At 35.6% G+C, this 12,300-nt stretch overlaps 1 long non-coding RNA gene across 1 annotated transcript; it reads left to right on the top strand.

The window, feature by feature from the left end:
• The first annotated feature begins 3,146 nt into the window (after window positions 1–3,146).
• LOC118762108 lies at window positions 3,147–11,696 on the top strand. The gene is made up of 4 exons (XR_004997887.1): window positions 3,147–3,254; window positions 4,332–4,502; window positions 9,963–10,118; window positions 10,945–11,696. It is a non-coding gene; the product is annotated as an uncharacterized LOC118762108 (long non-coding RNA).
• Window positions 11,697–12,300: the final 604 nt, after the last annotated feature.

Here is a 12,300-nt window from a genome sequence, read left to right as displayed (position 1 = left end):
TCTTTCTTGAATATCGCATCCTGTAATTAACAGCATATTTTATTGTTTATTGTATTTTAAAAGCTTCCTTCATTAAATACGTTATACAATGACATAAGTTATTAATTATTTTATACTCAGGAATATTGTAAAGTTGTCAAATATGTACATAAACAATGACCCCCAAATACAAAACAGAAGAGACACAAAGGAAGAACATGATGCATATGTACAGTTTAGTGCCCCCACACTAGACTGATTCCTTGTAAGCTTTTCAATAATGGTTTCTTTAAATTAAACTTTACAGAGATGAGTTTTCAAATGTCCAGATAAAGATTATTTTCATAAAATTGCGAATAAACATTTTGGAAGAGATTCTTATTCTCAACCCCATCCTGTTTTTGTCAACACTAACTTCAGAACTCGAGGTAACCTACCAGCCTCTTGTCCAACTATGAATCTGGTGATACACAAGCCAGATTGGCTAATTTCTCATGAGAAAACGGGAGACAGAGGATAACTTGTGAATGCCCAGTTCTTCTCAGGAAACGAATGAACTTAACAACATAGGCTGGCAGTTAGTGGTCTGAGACTTAGAGCTTGTCTGCGAGATTTCTTAGTCTGTTCCAAGTCAAGTAATAAATCTCCCAGTCTCTCATGCAAAAGACAGACCTAACACGGTTATATGGAGAACTGGAAACTGAAGACACCATTTCAAAGAACCCTATATTGACAAAGGTCGTACAGTATGTCTGTACACGTCAAGGAACCTAGACATAGTTACAATGTGCAAGACAAGTAAACAACACCTGGGATTATTAATGGGGACAAAGGGATATACGAACTCACTCACACATGCGGCTGTGTACATATATGTGTATATGTATAACAGGAAGATAGAAATGTTTTTGGTGTTGATTCCTCATCACGTTTCATTTCCTTATTGCAATTTACATATGTAAAGATGTAAGGAATTTCCCATTACATATTAATAACAGTTCATAAGTATATATACATGAACAAACATATATCATCTCATCAGGGAGAGAGTCTGCTTAGATGAGATGCAGTTTGGTTTTGTGCTGGGTAGAAGCGCCATTGATGCCATATTCCTGGTTCGACAACTGCATGAGAAATACCTAGCTAAAGATAAACTCTACATAGCTTTCGTGAACTTGGAGAAAGCCTTTGACAGGGTCCCCCCGATCCCTTATCTGAGGAAACTGGAGATTGACGAATGGTTAATTAGGGCTGTACAGGCCCTATACAGAGGGGCCATTAGCAAAGTTAGGATTGGCAACGAGTATAGTGAAGAATTCCGGGTAGAAGTAGGGGTTCACCAAGTATCAGCCCTCAGTCCCCTTTTATTCCTCATAGTCCTCCAGGAAATAACAGAGGAATTCAAGACGGGTTGCCCCTGGGGTCTCCTCTATGCTGATGACTTAGCCCTCGTATCAGAATCACTACCAGTACTAGAGAAGAAGTTTTTTGTGTGTGGAAGATAGGTTTAGAGTCAATGTGGCAAAGACCAAAGTTCTAGTAAGTAGGAAGGCAAATTAAGTACCAGTTATGCACTGAAGTCGATGTAATCGACTTAATTCGTTCGTCTGTCCTTGTGGATAGTAAAGAAATAGGTATTTGATTCCACGCAAAAAACACGAAGTTTTTTTCCCTTAGTGAAAATCGTGCGGGTGAAAGGCTCAAATAATACCGAAAAAACAGTTCACAAAAACAATATTCAAATCTCTCCCGCGTAGGGAGAGATTTGAAAATCTAAACAATAGCCTGTGAAGCGGGTAACAATTTTTTAACAAGAAACAACGACGGGTGAGCCATGGCTTTGCGAATTGAAATCCAGAAAAATAGATTAATCGATAAAGGGAGATAATTAGTGTTTGCTGCATTAAATATTCCGGGATAGTAGAAAGGGAAGTAACAGCGCACAGATAGTAGAAAAGGAGCAAAATTCACAGGGTGGAGAAGGAGCCAAGGCAGAAGCAAGAGAAAGAAAAGGAAAGAGAAAAAACAGGAAAAGAGCAAGATAAGGAACAGAACCAAGAGAAAGGAAAAGAAACAACAGGAAAGGAACATAAGGCACAAGGTAGAGAGACGACAGACAAAGAGCCAAAAAGACAAGAGAAGGAAAAAGAAAGAAGAGAAAGCAAAAAGAGAGAAACCGAAAGAGGAAGTAAGTCCTAAGAGAAAAACTAGAGAAAATGCAGGTACGAATAGAAAATTCAAATACTATGGAACGTTGATCCATCACAGGCACTGTGAGGAGATGGAAGATTTAATAAACGTAACAAGTGGATATACGTGGGTCAGGATGGGCACCGAATGGAAAGAAACAGGTGCACTCGTCCACGAGAACGACGCTGAGGCATTCATCGAGGCAGCTGGCAAGAACGTGTCAAAACATGAAATGCCGACTTACAAGGTGGCCACGAACGATGGAAAACTACCAGGATTTGGTAGAGATAATGGAGTATATATAAAAGAAAAGGTATTGTGAAAACTTTAATTTGGAAATGATAAAAAGAACTTTAAATTCTGTGACGGGCGATGTTTCGCTTGTCGTAGCACAAGTTTCCGTCGATTTCCGTAAAAAACTTTTATTTTTTTACATAAGTAATGAGAGCGAAAGAGACTAAGAGGAAGCGATTTTATGACGAGGAAATTTCTCTTTGAAGTCCCCGTGTGAGTGTTTGATGGGGTGTGGGAGACAGACAGTATGTTGTGTAAGTGAAGTGCTTCTGTTAGTGTGTGCGAAGAGACAGAGAGAGTAATGTGTGAAAGAGAGAGATAACTGAAATTTTTTACGCGGTGTATGTGTATATGTATGTCTGCATGTATGTGTGTGTGTATGTATCTATGTATGTGTGTGTATGTATGTGTGTGTGTATGTATGTATGTATGTATGGCCGATTCAGTGTTTACATTTTTTACGGAAATCGACGGAAACGTGTAACCGCTCGATTTCGGGGATCGAGTGGGCATTACACCACATTGTACAAACTTCATAATTCATTATTTTATTTTTCCCGATTGTATTGTCCCCTCTACGTTGCCCCTTGTGGGTAGGAATAAAACATTTCCGGGATAGTAGAGACGCATGCGCATTAAATATTCCGGGACAGTAGAGACGCATGCGCATTGAACCTGGTTCCGCCCTCTTGATGATGACTTGCATTAAAAGAAATCATTATACTTCGGTCTTGCAATGCATTTCTCAACTCCCGCACACACAACAACACTATCCTTTATGAATCATTTCCGTAAGTATTAAACAATTCGATGCTTTTAATTCTGGAGACTTTCGCTTTTTGGCGACTCAATTCTTTGTGTCTGTTCTCTGTTTTATGAATATGAGATGTCCTTGATTCGTGCGGGTTTGGCTGCTATTTCTACCTATGGAATATGGAAGACACTTGTCTATGATCTGTGCGCGATTTTGACATCTATTTCTAGCTATGTAAGTTAGGTACCGTGCCTTTTCGAGAAATCCTCTGCAATCGTTTGAAATGGCTATAATGTTTGCATCTTTGGATAAGTCCACCTTGGTCCTGGTAGGACCAATGCAAGGTGGTAATGTAGAAGATGATTGCTACTTATCAACCTCAGAAAGGCATAAGGTACATTTGGTTTGGGTGATATTTGAACTCGGAACGTGGTGCTCTATCGATTTTTCTATCTATTTTCTCCTCCATCCATCTCTGTATTGAGTATATATATATATCAAATATATATTGAGTATATATATATATATATACATATATATAATAATAAATATTAGGGAATAAATCCAAACTTACAGGGAAAAATCAGATTTAGGATTGAATCCAATTTTATTGTAAAATATTATATTATATTAAATTAGAGATAAAACCACTATTAGGCAAATCATACAATGAAAAACTTAAGCCAATACATAAGATTAGTCGACTTTGCCTTTCATCCTTTCGGGGTCGATAAATTAAGTACCAGTTACGCACTGGGGTCGATGTAATCGACTTAATACCTATGTCTGTCCTTGTTTGTCCCCTCTGTGTTTAGCCCCTTGTGGGTAATAAAGAAATAGGTACTGGAATATCCTTCAATGATGAATTCCAAAATAGCGGTTCTATCTTACCTGTAAATTCCATAATTTACGAAGTTGAGATATTACACTCAATATACGTAATTTATCAATATATTAATTAATAATAAATATTAGGGAATAAATCCAAACTTACAGATATTTAAATAATCTTATGTATTGGCTTAAGTTTTTCATTGTATGATTTGCCTAATAGTGGTTTTGTCTCTAATTTAATATAATATATATATATATATATATTACCTTATTATTTCAGTTTGCACCCAGTGGCTATGATGTTTGCATCTTTGGATAAGTCCACCCTGGTCCCGGTAAAGCATATACAATGGAAGTTGGTAATGTAGAAGATGAGATGATGGGTATGATTCCAAGAGCTGCTGTTCAGGTGTTTGAAACCGTTGAATTATTAGTTGAGAAAGGTTAGAAGGTAAGTTTCTATTTAAAAACCTGATATAAAAAAAAAAAAAAAATCTTGCATTTTATGAATCTTCTTGGTGATTATTCAAGAGTTTATAACTGATTGTGAATATTGGTATGGTTTTATTTTTGTTAAAATATGCTGCCTTGTATAGTTTTAGCTGCTGTTTCTTTAACTGAGTCAATTGTTTAATCTGTTGTTTGTCAGTTCAACAGTGATTATTTATCTTCATTTGAAATTTTTGATTTGATATCCTCAATGGTTCTTATATATAGCCACATAGACTATATTCTTTCTTATACTAATTTCCTTGAATCTCAGAGGAAGAAATATGTAAAGTTATCCTTGGCAGGTTAAAATTTCAAATTTAGATGGATGTTGCCAGCAATGTGTGATTTCTGATTCAGTCCTATTGCATGGCACCATAGGCAAGTAAATGCAGGCTAAACAAGGCCTTGAGAAAGAATTTGTGAGCTGGGAACTATAAAATCTGTTGTACATGTCATCATTGTGACTGTCATTTAATGTCCACTTTTCATTGCTTACACGAGTCAGATGGAATTTGTTGAGGCATATTTTCTTTAGCTGGATGCTCCTCTTGTCATCATCTCTCGTCTGTTTGCAAGCAAGGTAACATTTTTTGATAGCTAGCCATGTTTCCCATGGAAAACTAGAAACGAATAACCTTTGTATGATGATGATGATGATGATGATGATGCTCATTTGCAACTCTCAGATGATGTCTAGATAAGGTTACACGTGTACAATTGGATTCTTTCAGTTTCTGCCTACCAAATCCACTTGCAAGGCCTTGATTGTTCAGGGCCTGTGGTAGAAAGCACTTGGCCCAACGTGCAACTATGTGTGGTTAAACTGAAACCCAAACCATGGGCATTGTTAAATGTTGTTCTTATGAACTGAAGGGTTTTTTAAGCATTGCTACTTTGAATCTAAGAAATTGTCAAATGTTTCTGCTATAAATTTAAAATGTTATTAAATGTTGCTGTCGTAAATTTAAGATATTAGATGTTCTGATATCCATGCAGGTATGGAAAGGTGGAGGGCTTGAAAACGATGATGATGATGATTTTGATTTAATCAGAAATGAAATCTGTGATAACCTATTTTGATTTCTATTTTAAATGTTTGAACAACATAGGACAGAAGCCTTGAGTTATTTTTAATCAATAGGAAAAAGGTCAGGTTCTTGATTACTTAGGACAAAGAACAACAAAAATGGAAATGAAAATGAAAAAAAGGACAGTAAAGCAGAATAAAGCAATTTTTATCATGGGAAATATCCTGGTAGCATTTAGGCTGGAAGTTATTTTTAAGAAACAGGTCTTGAGGGAGAAAAGTGTATATGTAAAGTAATAAATGATATTTAAATTTTCATTTGAATGATGGAGATTAAAGATTTTCCATTCTTGATTTGTCAATCGTAATTTTATGGAAATTGTGTGTGTGTGTATATATACTCAAATATCGCAGGCTTATCATATATTTTAACTTTTACTAATCAGTTTTGTCAAACCATTTGATAACCTAAAAAGTAACAATTATTTACTCAATGTTGTGAAAACTTAATCAGTTAAGTAATGGCACACCACACACACACACACACACACAGGTGCTGCGTTCATGATCATAAAATTGTGGCTTTGATTCCTGGAATGAGTGATGCATTGTGTTCTTGAGCAAAACACTTAATTTCATGTTGCTGCTGGCAAAGATGAGTAATCCTGTGACAGACTGGCATCTTATCCAGGAGTGGGAGAATATATACGCCACAGAATTCAAGATATTGGTTTTATGAGCCTATGTCATGGGAAGGACTTTTTCATGTATTTGTGTGTGTGTATATCTCTGTGCCAAAGGCATGTAAAAAGTACTATCTGAATATGATCGATGCCAGGCTCGCCCAACTGGCTCCTGTGCTGGTGGCACGTAAAAAGCACCCACTGCACTCTCAGGGTGATTGTTGTTAGGAAGGGCACCTAGCTGTGGAAACATTGCCAGATCAGATTGGAGCCTGGCACAGCCGCTGGCTTTCCAGACCTCTGTCAAACCATCCAACCCATGCCAGCATGGAAAATGGACATTAAAGGATGATATATATATATATATACACACACACACATGCATATGAATAATATGCTTACATTATAAGAATTTTAAAAATTTATCAGAATTGAAGTAAATTTTTTTTCATGGAGGAACAGATAAAGCTTTCAATAACAGCAAGTAGAATATTGGGTTAAAAGAAATCCTTCAATGGAATAAAGGTCAACCCACATCTGTTAATATGACAAATGCGTCTGTCTCATGGGCAGCCTTTAACTCTTTCCCATTCAAAGGGCCTTTTTTTTATGCCTGATATTCTACACACTATTTTATATGAGGGGTACTGAAAAATTCCTGGTTTTGGGTAAAAGAAAATACATTGGGGAACAGTTATGATTTTATTGAATATATTCCCCTCTCAGATTCACACACTTTTTGCAATGGTCCTTCAGTTTTTCTAAGCCCTTTAAAAGAACTAAGAAGGTTGTGCCTCCAGCCAAGCCTTTCATGATACACTTAAAGCCAGGAACTTTTCAGCACCCCTTGTGTGTGTGTGTGTGTGTGTGTGTAAAGTTTATGTTCAGTTAAATGAAGGAAAGAAACTGGAGAGTTAAGATAATTATTTATCATTAAAAGATTGTTAATCTTTACTTCTTACAGCCGTTTCCATTAGTGCTCAATAGGGTAAATTACGAATTTATGCTTTAAGTTTGCATTTATGTGTTATGAGCATAATTTCATCCGAGAAAGATATACATGAAGATATTACACATGGACCCTTCCATTCTTGCAAGCAGACTAAATAAGGAGTTATTGTTTTTTTATTCTTATGTGTGGGTGAATGGTTGACAGATCAGTTGGAATATAATGAGTAATAAGGTAAAGAATAAAATAAAAAGTAAAATTAAAATAAAGAAAATTTTAAATGAATAATATAAATGTAAAATAAATAACAGAATTAAAATATCCCATTATGAGAGATGAATAAAAAAAAAATGTGTAAATACATAGACATTTACGCATATATATAAAAAAAACCTAAAAAACATGCAGTTCTAGAATCAATCAATCAATGCTCATAGGTTGAGGATATTTTAAATTGGTGTGTATATGCAGTTGCATCTCCAGAAAGAGATGTATCTCGTCATAACAGTTATTCTGATACAGACACACTCAATTATGGACTGTAAATCAAACATTAAATTTCTCAAACATCCACTTAGAGTAAATGCACACTAGAAAAAAAACCCAAGGATTTAATAACAAACCTAAAATCCAAGGATGGAATTATTTGTGTACTTGGACAAAACAAACAAGACCATAATGATAACTTCCAAACTGACCCAAAGGTTAGATGCCCTGGTAAGTTGGACTTGGGTAGATTAAGTAAAATAATTTTAGATAAATCCATACCTATGCTTAGAAATAAAGTATCTCTCGAACTGTGGTTAAATAGTTAAGGCTATTAGTTGGTTTACTAACATTCAAAATAAGGATAAATATAAATTCTTATAGACATTGACAATTATTGTTCCTCTGTCAACTCTATTGTGTGTATATCTGTGATATTCAATCATTTTATAGAGTGTTTAGGTGTTGGTTTGGTGCCTAAAATGGAATAGCTTACCTCTTGGGCAGGTAGAAGCTCTTTTACTTAGAAGAAGGAAATCTCCGAAATAAAACTTGGATGTTCTTGGTTTTGCCAATTTTCATGTCACACCAGCTAAAAAGTCTTCTTCAGCCAATAGGTGAGGGTAGTGCAGTGCAAGCTACACCCACTGGAAATTATTCATCTGCACAAGTACTTCCTGTACACCAAATCTTAGTAAAATCATTGAATTGGTTGGTTGGCAGAAAACCTAAAAATGCACTTGTAACTTACCCGAAAATGTCTCAGATTCAGTAAATGGCAGATAAACTCATTGTAATCTGCTGTTTAAAGCCCATTTCTGGTATTTGGTTCCCTGATGTCATTAATAATATGGATGTATATGCCACTGGATTTATTTCAGGAATTCCTTTGTGTCCATTGAGTTTACAAAATATGAGAGAAAGAAAATGGAAATCACAAGACCCTTCTATTATTCACTCTGATCATGTAGACAAGTTACACACGACTACCAAAATGTATTTCAATAGAAATAAGTGAAACTGAGATTAAGATGAGATACCTTTTTGTAAGTCATCCACCCCTATGATGCACCTGTTTGTATAGCATCCCCCCTGATGAGTCATAGTGATCATAGCAAATAATAAAAGATTCTCATGAATTCCATTTTCTTTCTCTGATATTTTCATAGGTTTTGTTGCAAATTTATGTCCTTGTCCCTTTCTTGCAGTCGTTAATAACTTATTGACCCCCATCATATAAATTTCTAAATCAAAAATTAGGAATGATAAAAAAAAAATTTCCCAGTTAGGAAATAATTGTGTCATTACTTTTTTTTTTTATCTAATTAATATTTAAAGAAATTAAATGAAATTGTGAAAGAGCAAAAAAAATTGTCATATTCTATTGATATTGGAGGAATATTTGAAGACTAGTAATTGCCGTGATATTTGGCAGTTTTAGCTTCAACTTACTGTTCTTCCAGATTTAGGGGTGCTAACAATTTAGCACCCCTAATGTTCAAAATTGTTTCATTGTTATATAGACCTGCAGGGGTTAATATTGACCCTTTTGCCAAATCCTAGGTTAAAGGAGCATATTATTGAAGCATTTTTCCTTCAAATTGCAATTTGCTGGGGTAATACATATCGGAAGCAAAGGATGGTGATTGATTCATTTTTTTTCCTTTTGTAACTTTGATTTCTTCAGGCTCAATGTGTCATGGCCTGTCTGTGTTCTTCAATCTAGTTGTAGGTCCAAGATGCCATGTAATCTTGAAATGAAATCTTTTTATTTAAAATCCTGTAACACATCCATTTTAGAATTCACTTTAATGGTTGGAATGTAAAACAGGTGGAATATTTGGACTGGACACGGCCTGTTTTGACCCTTTAGCATTCAGATAATTCTATGAAATGCAATGCCTATTTATTCACATTATTTTCAATTAATCATGAATTATACTGAAGCTCCAAGATTTTACAATGATGTGATTATTTTTAGAATAACATTGTTTGGTAGGTGTGAGAGGTTGGATTTGGCCAGTTTGGACATAAAACAGGTAGACTATTTCTGCCAAATATTGCCGGTTCAAATGCTAAAGGGCTTAAGTGACCAAAAGGAACGTGCTTCGGGTTTTAGCCTGATCCTTATTCTTCTTCTCCCTTTGTCAACCATATTACACTTGGTGTAATAGGATATAGCTCCTCTCATGCAGAAACATTAAAACAAAATCTGTTGATCTCTGGTTACTCTTGTTGCTGTTTATTCATCTAGTCTTTACTTTTCTATTTCAGTATGAATTCAATGTGTCCTTCCTTGAGATTTACAATGAAGCCATTCATGATTTGCTGAATGACAAAGAGAAGCACGATGTCTAAATGGCTGCTGACAAATCAGGTGCAATGAATGTTAGCAATGGGACTAGTGTTGCAGTTGCATCATGAGACCAGGTAAGAAAAGATTGCTGCAAATTTCATTATTACAGTAACATAGATGTAACTGTGGGTGTGTTTTTAAGAGGCTTGTTTTGCAACCTTGTGGTTTTGGGTTCACTTCCATTGGATGATGCTGTGGTCCAGTTTCTTCTACACCAAGTCTCTGACCGATTAAATCCTTGAGAGAGGATTTGGTAGATAGAAGCTGAAAAAAAGCCCATTGTGTGTGTCTGCATGAGTATGGTGTGTATGTTTGTGTCTATTTATGTTGAGATTGTGCTAGTTGTAAACAAATGCCACTGTCATAGAAGCAATGTTGTTTGTTTGCAGTCTGTCATGAAATTATTTTTGGCCATTGTGTTTGAGCGATTTCTACAGGAAATATTCTCTTGCTAACATGTGAGCTATGATGACAGGAAGAGCAAGCTGGTCATAGAAAGTATGCCTTAATGAAGTGGATGAAGGTTTAATCCTTTACATTGCTATATTTTTGTTCAAATACATGCTTAAGAATATTAAAGGATTTAATAATAAAATAACTTTATCAGTACTAATCTGGTGTTTGGAAGATAAATTAACGGAAGGGTTCTACTTTAAATGCAAGGTTATTACCAGTTCATACTTGCATGTGACACATTTTGATTTCCTGTTTTGTCATGGAGAAACACATAACAAAACAGTGAATGACTTATTTACAAGGCCAAACGTACCACACACACACCATCTAAACTGGTAATACCATTACAGTTATATACTTCACTGCTTTCTTTGTTTTTTTTTTTTTTTTTTTTGTTTTTTTGCTTTTTAATATTTAAACGTGTTGATTGAATTTCCTTTGCAGATTCATTGGTTGTTGTTGAAGGCGTCCAAGAACCATGCTGTTGGTGAAACCAGACTCAGTGAGTGCTCATCTTGTAGTCACAGTGCTTGGGGAAACCTGCAATGGCTGGTAATATTTTTAGAGATTTAGGACAATTTGTCTCTTGATTTTTTTAGTCCTATATCTATTTTTTCATTGTCTACATGAGTGGCTGCGTGGTTAAGAAGTTTGCTTCTCAACCACATGTGCTGATTAAAGCCTTGTGAGGCCATTTGGTAGATGGAAACTGAAAGAAGCCTTTCGTATAAATTATGCTTGAATTCCTTGGAAATCCAAATTCAAAATGTTTTTAAAACTTGTTCATGCACATGGCATCCTATTATTAATTACAAATTGAATGACACCATGTAAAGGGTGATGAATTTTTAGCTTTTTGGTGTTGAAAATTTTTACAGATCTGTTTTGAAATATCTTGTATGATTATGCAAAATATATTTTTTTGGCTTAAATTTTTTCATCTAAGCCAGCCCCACCCTGTAAAACTTTGCAGATTCTTGAATTAGACTTCACTGGTATTTATCATAGTGGCAGTGAAAAGGACTTTGCTAGGATTTCTGCAGAGATTTCAGACATATGTAAATGATAAATTGTTTTGATAGCATAATTATTGGTTAGTAAATATCTTTTTTTCTTAAACACACACAGGAGTGGCTGTGTGGTAAGTAGCATGCTAACCAACCACATGGTTCCGGGTTCAGTCCCACTGCGTAGCATCTTGGGCAAGTGTCTTCTGCTCTAGCCCCAGGCCGACCAATGCCTTGTGAGTGAATTTGGTAGACGGAAACTGAAAGAAGTCTGTCGTATATACGTATATATAATATATATATATATATATATATGTGTGTGTTTGTCCCCCTAGCATTGCTTGACAACCGATGCTGGTGTGTTTTCGTCCCCGTCACTTAGCGGTTCGGCAAAAGAGACCGATAGAATAAGTACTGGGCTTACAAAGAATAAGTCCCGGGGTCGATTTGCTCGACTAAAGGCGGTGCTCCAGCATGGCCGCAGTCAAATGACTGAAACAAGTAAAAGATAAAAGATAAAAAAAGACACACATACTAATGGACTGCCTTTATTCTGTGTGGTGTTGATTTTTTTTTTTCTCTTACATCGGAACAGTGTTCCACCCTTGGGATGAAAAAAACTCCTGTTACTTCAGAATCATCATTTGATAAAATGATGGGGAGAAAAATTTTGAAACCCATCAATACATGTCAGTGACAAAGAAATGAGGAAGGTTCCAGGTGGTCGTGGGATGTCAGAAACAATTAAATCTCCCTTAAAGGTCACAATGAGAAGTGATATGCCTTAATAAAA

Source organism: Octopus sinensis, linkage group LG1, assembly GCF_006345805.1.
Source record: "Octopus sinensis linkage group LG1, ASM634580v1, whole genome shotgun sequence".
NCBI classification, from domain to species: domain Eukaryota; kingdom Metazoa; phylum Mollusca; class Cephalopoda; order Octopoda; family Octopodidae; genus Octopus; species Octopus sinensis.
The sequence above is the reverse complement of the archived record's forward strand: the minus strand, read 5'-3'. Positions and strand labels throughout refer to the sequence as shown.